Source organism: Bos javanicus, chromosome Y, assembly GCF_032452875.1.
Source record: "Bos javanicus breed banteng chromosome Y, ARS-OSU_banteng_1.0, whole genome shotgun sequence".
NCBI lineage: Eukaryota > Metazoa > Chordata > Mammalia > Artiodactyla > Bovidae > Bos > Bos javanicus.
The window spans coordinates 870,704-880,859 of record NC_083898.1 but is presented as its reverse complement, the minus strand read 5'-3'; positions in this window follow the sequence as shown (position 1 = coordinate 880,859).

Here is a 10,156-nt window from a genome sequence, read left to right as displayed (position 1 = left end):
TGTGGGGAGCATGGTTCCTCCTGGAAAGCAGTAATGCGCTCGAGCTGGCACGCAAACGCCCTGCGGTCTGAGCGCAGTTCGCTTCCCAGCAAGCCTGCACCAAGGCACCAGATTTTAACCTTACGCTCGGGGTTTTCCCGAACGCATGTGCCCTTGGACTGCCACTGCACTGCCCCCCTGTGCTACCCTGCACCCTGTGATTAAACATTGAATGCCGATCAAACTCCCGCATGTCTCGAGAGGCACCGTTCCAGGGGAATTGCAACTCCGGGTGGCCATTGCGGGACTCTTTGGAGTGTTGGATACAAGGGCCTCCAGGCCCCTGGGAGTGTGAAGGGTGGTCCTGTGATGTCTCGGTATGGGACCCTGGTCTGGACATGTGATTTGTGTGTACATTCGGATCCAGGTATGTTTTTTTTTTTTTTTTTTCTGGCATGATAGAAGATAGGGGAAACACACACACGTGTACAGACTGATGCATGTGTGTGAATGGCACTAGCTGACAGTTTTACAGCAATACTGGAGCTCTGCGTGCATGCATACTTGCCGGCCTTCTCATCTGGATGAAGAACCATCTGCCTGTACTGACAGGCCAGCTGCAGACCACTGTTCCTCTAGGGGACCGCCCCGTATCCCTTAAGGCCACTCTTCAGAGCTCTCTCCCTGTGGTTTTCCAGCCACCCCAGGAGCAGCACCAGGATCTACTCAAGCGAGCTGAGGTTCCTTTTCGCCCTTCACAGGTACTCCCTTCTCCTGTTTCTTTGCCTGAGTCCTTCCTTCCCTGTACAGGACAGGATGCCAAGACTCTCGGGATGTACCATGCCAGGTCAGGTAAGGTGTTGGCATATCCCATCTCTCCCCTCACATCTCTCCATTTTCTTTGTTGTTTTTTTTTTTTTTAAGAAACAAGATTCTTAACTACATATTTTTGTCTTTTTTTTTTAAGTTGAAGTTTTAGTTGCTTTAAAATGTGGTGCCCATCTCTGCTGTACAGCAAACTGACTCAGTGATACACACAGACATTCTTGTTTTATAGCCTTTTACACTTTGTCACAGGATTCTGAATATAGCTCCATGCATTCTGCAGTAGGACCTTGTTGTTTATCCTAAATGTAGTAGTTTGTATCTACCACACCCCTACACACAGTCCATCCTTCCACTCTCTCTCTTGGCAACCACAAGTGTGTTCTATGAGTCTTTTCTTTGTTTTACAGGTATGATAATTTGTGCCATATTCTGGATTCCACCCCAGATAATGCAGATGACACCACCCTTACGGGAGAAAGCAAAGAGGAAGTAAAGAGCATCTTGATGGAAGTGAAAGAGTAGAGGCTTAAAATTCAACATTCAAAAAACTAAGATCATGGCATCCAGTCCCATTACTTCATGGCAAATAGTTGGGGAAACAATGGAAACAGTGAGAAACTTTATTTTCTGTGCTCCAAAATCACTGCAGATGGTGACTGCAGCCATGAAATTAAAAGACGCTTGCTCCTTCAAATAAAAGCTATCATCATCCTAGACAGGATATTAAAAAGCTGAGACATTACTTTACTGACACAGGTCCATCTAGTCAAAGCTGTGGTTTTTCCAGTAGTCATGTACAAATGTGAGAGTTGGACTATAAAGAAAGCTGAGGACCAAAGAGTTGATGCTTTTGAACTATGGAGTTGGAGAAGACTTGAGAGTCCCTTGGATTGGAAGGAGATCAAATCAGGAGATCAAGGCAGAAGGAGAAGGGCACGACAGAGGATGAGACGGTTGAATGGTGTTACCGACTCAATGAACATTAGTTTGAGCAAGCTCTGGGAGTTGGTGATGGACAAGGAAGCTTAGCATGGTGTGGTCCATCAGGTCACAAAGAGTCGGACACAACTAGTGACTGAACTTAACTGGCTTCCACAGTTCAGTGGAACTATAAGTGATAGCATATGGTATTTGTCTTTTTCTGTCTGACTTATTTCACTTAATATGATAGTCTCTTTGTTGTTGTGTAGTCACTGAGTCATGTCCAACTCTTTTGCAGCTTCATGCCCTGTAGCCCACCAGGCTTCTCTGTCCATGGGCTTTCCCAGGCAAGAATCCTGGAGTAGGTAGCCAGTCTTTTCTTCAGGGGATCTTCCCAACCCAGGGATCAAACCTGGGTCTCCTGCATTACAGGCGGATTCTTTACCACTGAGCCACCTGGGAACCCCATGATAATCTCTAGGTCCATCCACACTCATGCATTGTTTCATTCTTTTTTTTATGGCTGGGTGGTATTCCGTTTAATAGGCATCATGTCATCATTGTCCATTCACCTCTCGCTGGACTTTAGGTTGTTTCCATGTCTTGGGTCTTGTGTGTAGTGCTGCTGGAACATAGGGGTGCATGTATCTTTTTGAATTACAGTTTTGTCTGGGTATATTCCCAGGAGTGGGATGCTAGATCATATAGTAATTCTGCGTTTAGCTTTTTGAGAATCCTCTTTACTGTTCTCCATAGCAGCTGCACAAATTTACATTTCCACCAAGAGGGTTGGAGGATACCCTTTTCTCCACATCCTCTCCAGCATTTTTAACTATGTCTTTTTGAAATCAGCTTTTTACTTAGCAGTACTAGGAAGTTTTTTCTTCTTTATTCTTCCCAATGTGGAATTGTTGTGTTATGTCCCATTGTAAGTTTATAAAATGGTTTACTGTACATATTCTATGCCTGGGTTTTTCTTCTCCCTATTTGTCCCCATTGTAAGTTCAGTTATAAATCTCATTGGGTATGTGTGTTTCACTGACAGGTTTGTAATTTCTCTGCTCATTTCCTTGGGATACATTTGTTACAGAAAAGTTGTTCACAGAGGATTCCAGTGGCATTTCGACTTGTATGTGAAATGTAGTCCTCACTGCTGGCTCATTGACATGATGTCTCATTTCTTACAGAAGTCCCATCTGAAGCTCTCCCCTATCTTAGCAGCTAACTTATCTAGTCTGTACCACCATACTCCCGTGGAGCATCTGTGTTCCAAGACTCAACAGGAAGCGGGTGTTTCCTGTGAACTAAGGGTATGTTTCATAATTTGTTTCTTGTCGTTGGTCTGTCCCGGTTCAGTCTCCCCAACATGGGCACCACTGCTGCTAACACCTGCATGTATAGTTTGCCATCTCTTTAAGAAAAAAATGTCATTAACTCCAGATGAGATGGGTTAGGTACCTTGTCTGAGAGACAAGAGAAAGGGATGAGGGGTCATCCCTGAAGCAGTCACACAGATCTTAAAAGGGCACTGTTAGGGTCTTTGGAGTAAATGTACTCCCCTCTGGCATAGGGCCAGGAGACCAGGTGAAGAGGGCATGCCAGCATCAGCAACAGAGATGCTGCAGTGATGTCCATGACCCAGCAACTGAGAATGCTGGAGGTGTGTACAGTGGATACGGAATGCGGTGACTGCAAGGCCGAGGAGAAAGCCTTGGCCTTACAGGCCAGACTAACTCACAGTGGGGCCAAAAGCTGTTCTGTGCTCAGAGTGAGGAGCACAGGAGCAGAGAGCAGAGTGTGTAAGTGGGGGACATCCGCCCATAGGGAGGAGCTACCCTTTGAATTAGCCACCTTCCTCACCAAGTGCTTATTCCCTTGGAGACTGGTTAGTAGGTGCTCTGGCTTTGTTATTGTTTTGGTGTGGTAAAGTAGACAAGAGATACATATTTTTAACATCTATAAGCATACTGTTCTGTGGCATTAAGGATATTAACACTTGTGCAACCGAATTACCAGCAATCTTCAGAACTTTTTCATCTCCTCAGACTGAAACTCACCAATGAACGAGTTCCCCCCCCTTCCCTCCCCCCAGCCCTGGTCACTGCTCTTTTATTTTCTGTGTCTGTGAATTGGACTAGTCTGGGTCCTATGTAAAGTGAAATCATTCAGTATTTGTCTCTCTCTACCTGGCTTATTTCCCTCAGCATAATTAGTCCTCAAGGTTCATCCTTTTTGTAACATGTGTCTGTTGGGGATTTTCTCCCCAGAACTTGGAAGCAGTCAACCTGAAAGAATGACACTCGGACAGTCTCTTGCAAGGACTAACAAGTTTATTTCTGCAGTCAAGCTTTTTTGTAGAAGCAGGAACAAAGAGCTTAAAATATACAGCCAGCAGAGCACATACGGAGTTAACACATAATCAGTAAAAACATTTCAAGGACAGCGTGCTCTAAATGACTCATGGGCTTATCCCACAACCTGCTTTCACAAGTAACATCCCTATTTATTATTAACCCTTGGTGCCGAGCATAACCAAAGGCAGGAGATGTTTTTCTGTCCGCAATGCAAAGCCGGGTAGTTCTGGCCCTTCGCCATTTTCCCAAGGACTTTCTCCTTTTACGGCTATTTTGCACTACGCTTCCCAACATGTGTCCAAGTTTCCTTCCATTGGAAAACTGAGAAATGCCCTGTTATGTAGATTGACCGCATGTTGTCTATCCATTCATCTGTGGGTGGAGAATTGGGTCATTCAAACATCTTAGCTATTGTGAATAATGCTATTAAAACATATGAGTATACCACTATCTGAATCCTTCCTTTTACTTTGGGGTATACTGTAAAGATTGGAGGCAAAAGCAAAAGGGGGTGACAGGATAACATGGTTAGATAGCATCAACAACTCAATGCACATGAGTTTAAGTAAGCTCAGGGAGGTAGAAAATGATAGAGGAGCCTGGTAGGCTGCAGTCTGTGGAGTCCCAAGGAGTCAGACTTGACTTACTGACTGAACAACAACAAATATGTCTATCCAGAAAAGAAGTTCCTGAATCACGTAGTGAGACTTTGTTTTAAGGAATCAATGTGCTCTTTTTTTTTTTTTTAAACAGCGGTTGTACCAGCTTCTAGTCCTATCAGAAAAGCACAAAGGTTCTGGTTTCTCCACATTGTGGCCAACAGTTGCTGTTTTCTGTTTGTGTAATAGCAATTCTGTTGAGTGTGAAGAACCATTTCATGGCATGTAAGACCTTTTAAGCATGTCAAGTTAAGTAATAAGCAGGAGACTCTGATACAGATACGGAAAATAGAAAGACACACGCAGTAGTTAACATAACTAGAACTGAACTTGTAAAAAGCATCCTTTGTGTTCCTCCTGTTTGACTTTTCATTCTACAAATACTGATTAAGCAGCTTCTCTGGCTCAGGCTTGGACTTTGAGGGTGTCTCTTGTCTGTCTGCATCCTTGGGTCAGCTTGTTTGAGAAAAACAAAGAGTCCTCTAAACATTTCTGGGAGCAGACAGATTTCAAGTTCTTGATGTATTATTGGATTGAGGAGATTGTGAAGTTGTAATGATCAAAGGGAAAATATGAGGGGAGTATTTGTGTCCTGTAGATTGTGTGTGATGCATAAAGACTCCAACTTTCTGCTTGCCTACTCACCTTGTCATCCTTCAGTATTGTGGTAATAGTTGACTGATGTCTTGTGAATATGTTGCGGACTCAGAGCTGAATCTATAACTGGAGATAAATCTTCCATTTCTGTAACTTTGCCACATTCCCATCATGGGACAGTCACCTTGAGAGCTGGCCTTGTTTGTCTCCCAAAAGGAGACACTCACAGCCTGATTACTACTGGTTCTGGTGGCCTTTCCTAGGATGAGCACATCCATCCTAAAGAGTGACCAGGCCATTCTCAGTTTGGCTGATGCCAAACTGGCACTTTGTGGATGGCACTTTGTCACCGCATTGCACCCATTGCAAGAGTCTCAGAACATCCCTCGCTCCAGCGGAAGGCACCTGAGATCACATTTCTTTCACCGTCACTCTGTTTCTCAAAAGGTCTTTCTTTTACCTTATTCAGTAGTTCCACACCCTTGTTGCACACTGGAACCATCCTGGAGCTTTCAAGATCTCTGCCATTTTCACTTACCCTGAGCAATGGACTGAATCCATAGTTGCGAAGTGTTACCCTGATTTCCTCCTCTTCCTGGATGCTTTTCCTTTTCCAGATAGCTCTTTGAACTTCCTGCCATCTTGGTCCTAAAAGGTGAGGTAGGATGATGTTCTCTGAAGGTACTTCCCATGTAACTTTAAGCAAGTTATTCAGCCTCTGTCCTGAGTGCTTCCACCTGTAAAATGAGGATAAGAATACTTAGTAGTTCTTTAGGAAGGTAAATGGAGTCAATAAATATAAACCCTACAGAAGTGAAACTTTTCAAGACTATCCAGTGTGTAGGTGGATTCCACAAGAGCAAAACTTTTTTTTTTAATACTTCACATGGTGATACTAAAACACTATGTACCTTGCTCACTCTTACTCTCTCACAAGTATACAGTGGAGTCTTTCTCATTCTTTTGTTTTTCCTCTACCTATTTGCACTGATCCCTGAGGAAGACTTTCTTATCTCTCCTTGCTATTCTTTGGAACTCTGCATTCAGATGAATGTATCTTTCCTTTTCTCCTCTTCCTTTGGCTTCTCTTCTTTTCTCTGCTATTTGTTAGGCCTTCTCAGACAGCCATTTTGCATTTCTTTTTCTTGGGAATGACCTTGATCACCACCTCCTTAATAAGAGGTTCCATGATATTTGGTGCTAAGAACAATGCTCTCTAAACTTTGTTGTGGGAAATTGTTAACTCTGTATAAAAATCCTTATGTTAACATGAGGTGGTATATTATATGAATTAATAATTTAAAATTTCTCAATTTTAATCTCTAATAAATAAAAGATTTACCCTGCCTCAACAGAATCTCGAGCTTCTCAATAATATTCTTTTCTCTTACTGTGGTAAATATACATAAGATAAAAGCTGACCATTTTAACCATTTTTAAGTGTACAGTTCAGTGGCATTAACTACCTTTTTAATATTGTGCAACCATTACAAAACTCCCTGCTCTTCCAACTTCTCATTTAATGGCTCCCTCGTCTTCTGTTCTGCCAGGAATTACTAGTTGACTGCTCAACTCAGAGACGTTGTAACTTTCTGCTGCTCTGTTTCTGTCCCTGTTTGCAATTAATTCATGGATTAACTTTGCTGTAAGACTCGGAACTCAAACTGGGGTTCTGTAATAACCTAGAGGGGTGGGACTGGGCAGTAGGTGGGAGGGAGATTCAAGAAGTGAACATGCAAGACGTATGTACACCCATGGTTAATTCATGTTAATTTAATTCATGTTGATGTATGACAGAAATCAAACTAATATTGTAAACCAGTCATCAGCCAATTAAGAAAAGTAATGGATGTTTTGGACAAAAAGTTAAAGTTGTGGAAAAGAAGATTTTGTGTGTGATGGGAATGTTGAAAACAGAGAGAGAAAAGTATGCACTTGTAAGGAAAGCTATTCAAAGTACCTTGCTGAAAAACACATAAGTTGCAGATGTTAGTGTAGAAATGTTCATACTTCTTTGAAAATTAAGAAAGATATTTCCCTTTATATATGTGTAAACAGAATATATATCCAAACTCCAAAGATATTTGCATAGCAAACAAAAGCCCATGACTTACCTCATTAATATTCATGTCCTTCTAAGCATTATTCTTGTGAATGTACTATGGGTGCCAAGTGGGCTTTGGTTGCCCTGGAACAGCAGTCTGAGCCAACTTCTAAGTCTATAAGCTGAGGTGGCATGCCATCTCCTTACCATACTTGAATGTTTTCTATTTAAAATTCACATCCTTCCTAGCAGCCTACCTGCTCCAGCAACCAGTAGTGAGTTAAGTGCCCCCAGCTCAGTTGTCTCAGTTCTTTGGCCATAGGTCTCATGGACAAAATACCCAGAACAGAAGCAGTATTATATTTTAAAAAGGCTTTTGAAAGCAGCACACAATCCAAAAAAAGAACAAATCTTAAGCAATTTAAATGGAACATCAGCAGAAATCAAGGGTGAGGCAGGAGCAAGGATTCAATGGAGGGCATTGAGGGGGTCCGAGGTGGGAGAGAGGCACAGGGTGAGAAATTCTGCCAGAATGATAACAGCATTCCCATGTTTCAGGCGGAATGTTCCTGGTGGATGTGCATTCATAAAGATCATTCTTTTTTTTTGGAAAATAATCATCTATACATCAAATTGAAGAAACAATTTAGAGAGTTCCCTGGTGGTCCTGTGGTTAGGACTTTGCTTTCCAGTACAGTACTGTGTGGGTGTGGGCCCCTTCATAACTCACTGAGTCCTGCATTAGATTACGTACTCCTTCCTACATGTAACTGATTCTTCACAATATGAATAGCTTTCAGAACCCCTAACCCCCCTAACTCAGTTAAAGCAACCAAGTACTTGTACATGTTACAACATGGATAAACCTTGAGAATAGTAATAAATACAAAATATTGCCCCTCATACAAGTCTAGTCTATTCTGAATGCTGCCATATAGACCACTTGTATGGAATGTGCATAAATTACTTAACCAAGCCCTCTTGTAGCCCCTCAAGTTTTTTTCACACTTTTCAGTATTACAAAGAGGCTGTGTTGAGTATTTTTTTAACTGAATGTTTGTGATCAATCTTAAATTATATCTTTGGACAAATGCTCCGAAGTAGAACTGTCTGTCTGAAAGTTTGCACATGTTAAGCCTTTTAGTAAATATTCCCAGATGGCCCTTCAGAAAATTTGCTTGACCTGTGCTCCCCAGTGGAGAGCTTGAGGGTCAAATGTCTCTGGAGAGAAATAATAGTACTTGGATCTCAAATACAGCACTGCTTATCCACAGCAGTGTAAAAGTAGGGGAGGAGAATGGATTGAGTGGGTTGAGTGTGTTATTCTAGGCCAAAATTTCCAAACTCATGATGCCCTGTATTTGTTTGTAGTTCCCTTGGGTATACATCTACCATCCCTTGGTCATCAATAGCACCAATTGCCAAATAGGTTTTGCAGTAGCCACTATTGGATGGATCCTTGGTGCCACTGCCATGGGCTTTGTGGAGTGGTGAGTATGGTATCTAAACAATGCCTCACAATTCTCTGGTCTGGCCTTTGTGGGAATGTGGAGAGTCTGTGTCTTCCATCAAACCAACATCTTGATATCTGTGTTTCTCAAAATCTCCTACTGATGGCCAGCATTCTAGGACTCTTGGGGAAAGCCTTTGTTACTTTTCCATTAAAAATGTGTCCATGGGAATTTTTGAGAAGAATACTACCTACAAAGCATTTGTCATTTCAGGAATTCTCTATATAGCTGCTGGTATCTATCTCAGTTGCTGTCATCATCACAGAAGTACCACTCTGTGATGACTGAAGAGGGTATTGTCTTCTACCATCTTTCAATATACCCTTCAAGCCACATGTTCAGCAGATTGGCATCACTCTTATAGTGGCATGTCTAGCTGCCTTTGGGCTATTGTTAAGTGGGTGGTTTTTTCTCTCTTATAAATTAACCCTGGATAGCCAGGTGCATCCTGAAGTATCAGGAATGTAGATGACTGTGTGCATTGACCTTACAAATCCAACATTACCAAAAGTTTGTGGGAAATCTTAGCACGATGCTTAATCAAATTTCCAAGGACTCAAGACCATGGCAAGAAAGGTTTTGGCAGAAAGTAGTAAACAATTTACTTCAGTTGTAATCTGTGTCTGATTTGATTCATTGACACAGTTAAGGAATTTCACTTAAAAAATATTTCCAGCCTGCCAGTTTTTATTTTAGTTATTGCCTAATCACAATACTATAAATCTAGTGTATGGAAATAACAGTTTCTGAGATTCTTAAATTGCCTTCCTCAACTATTGCTAAAAACTGATTTCTTTTCTATGCTATGGTATTATACATCTGTCATGTAAAAATTTCCATTATATGGAGAAGTAGAGATGGTAAAGGACAGGGAAACTGGGCATGCTGTGATCCATGGTGTTGCAGTCAGACACAACTGAGCAACAACAACAATGAGAAAATGAGGAATTCATTCCACTGTATTACTGGAAACCAGAATTAGTGAAATTGTTCTGTGTAAAATTTATGTATCCTTTCTTTCCCCCTTTTTAATCTTTTTAAATAGTTATAAAGGAACATCTTGTCCCTTCATCCTGACAAAATGATTCCCTTGCTTAAAGAATATTAACAGTTATTCCTTGGTTATCACTGAATACTTAACAATTTTTAAATGCCTCAAAATAAATTCTTCAGATTTGTTTTTTCTATACAAAGTACTCACAATGACAAAAGTCTGAAACTAAAGCGTCTCCTACCAACCTACCCCATCTGCCCTTTAAGAAA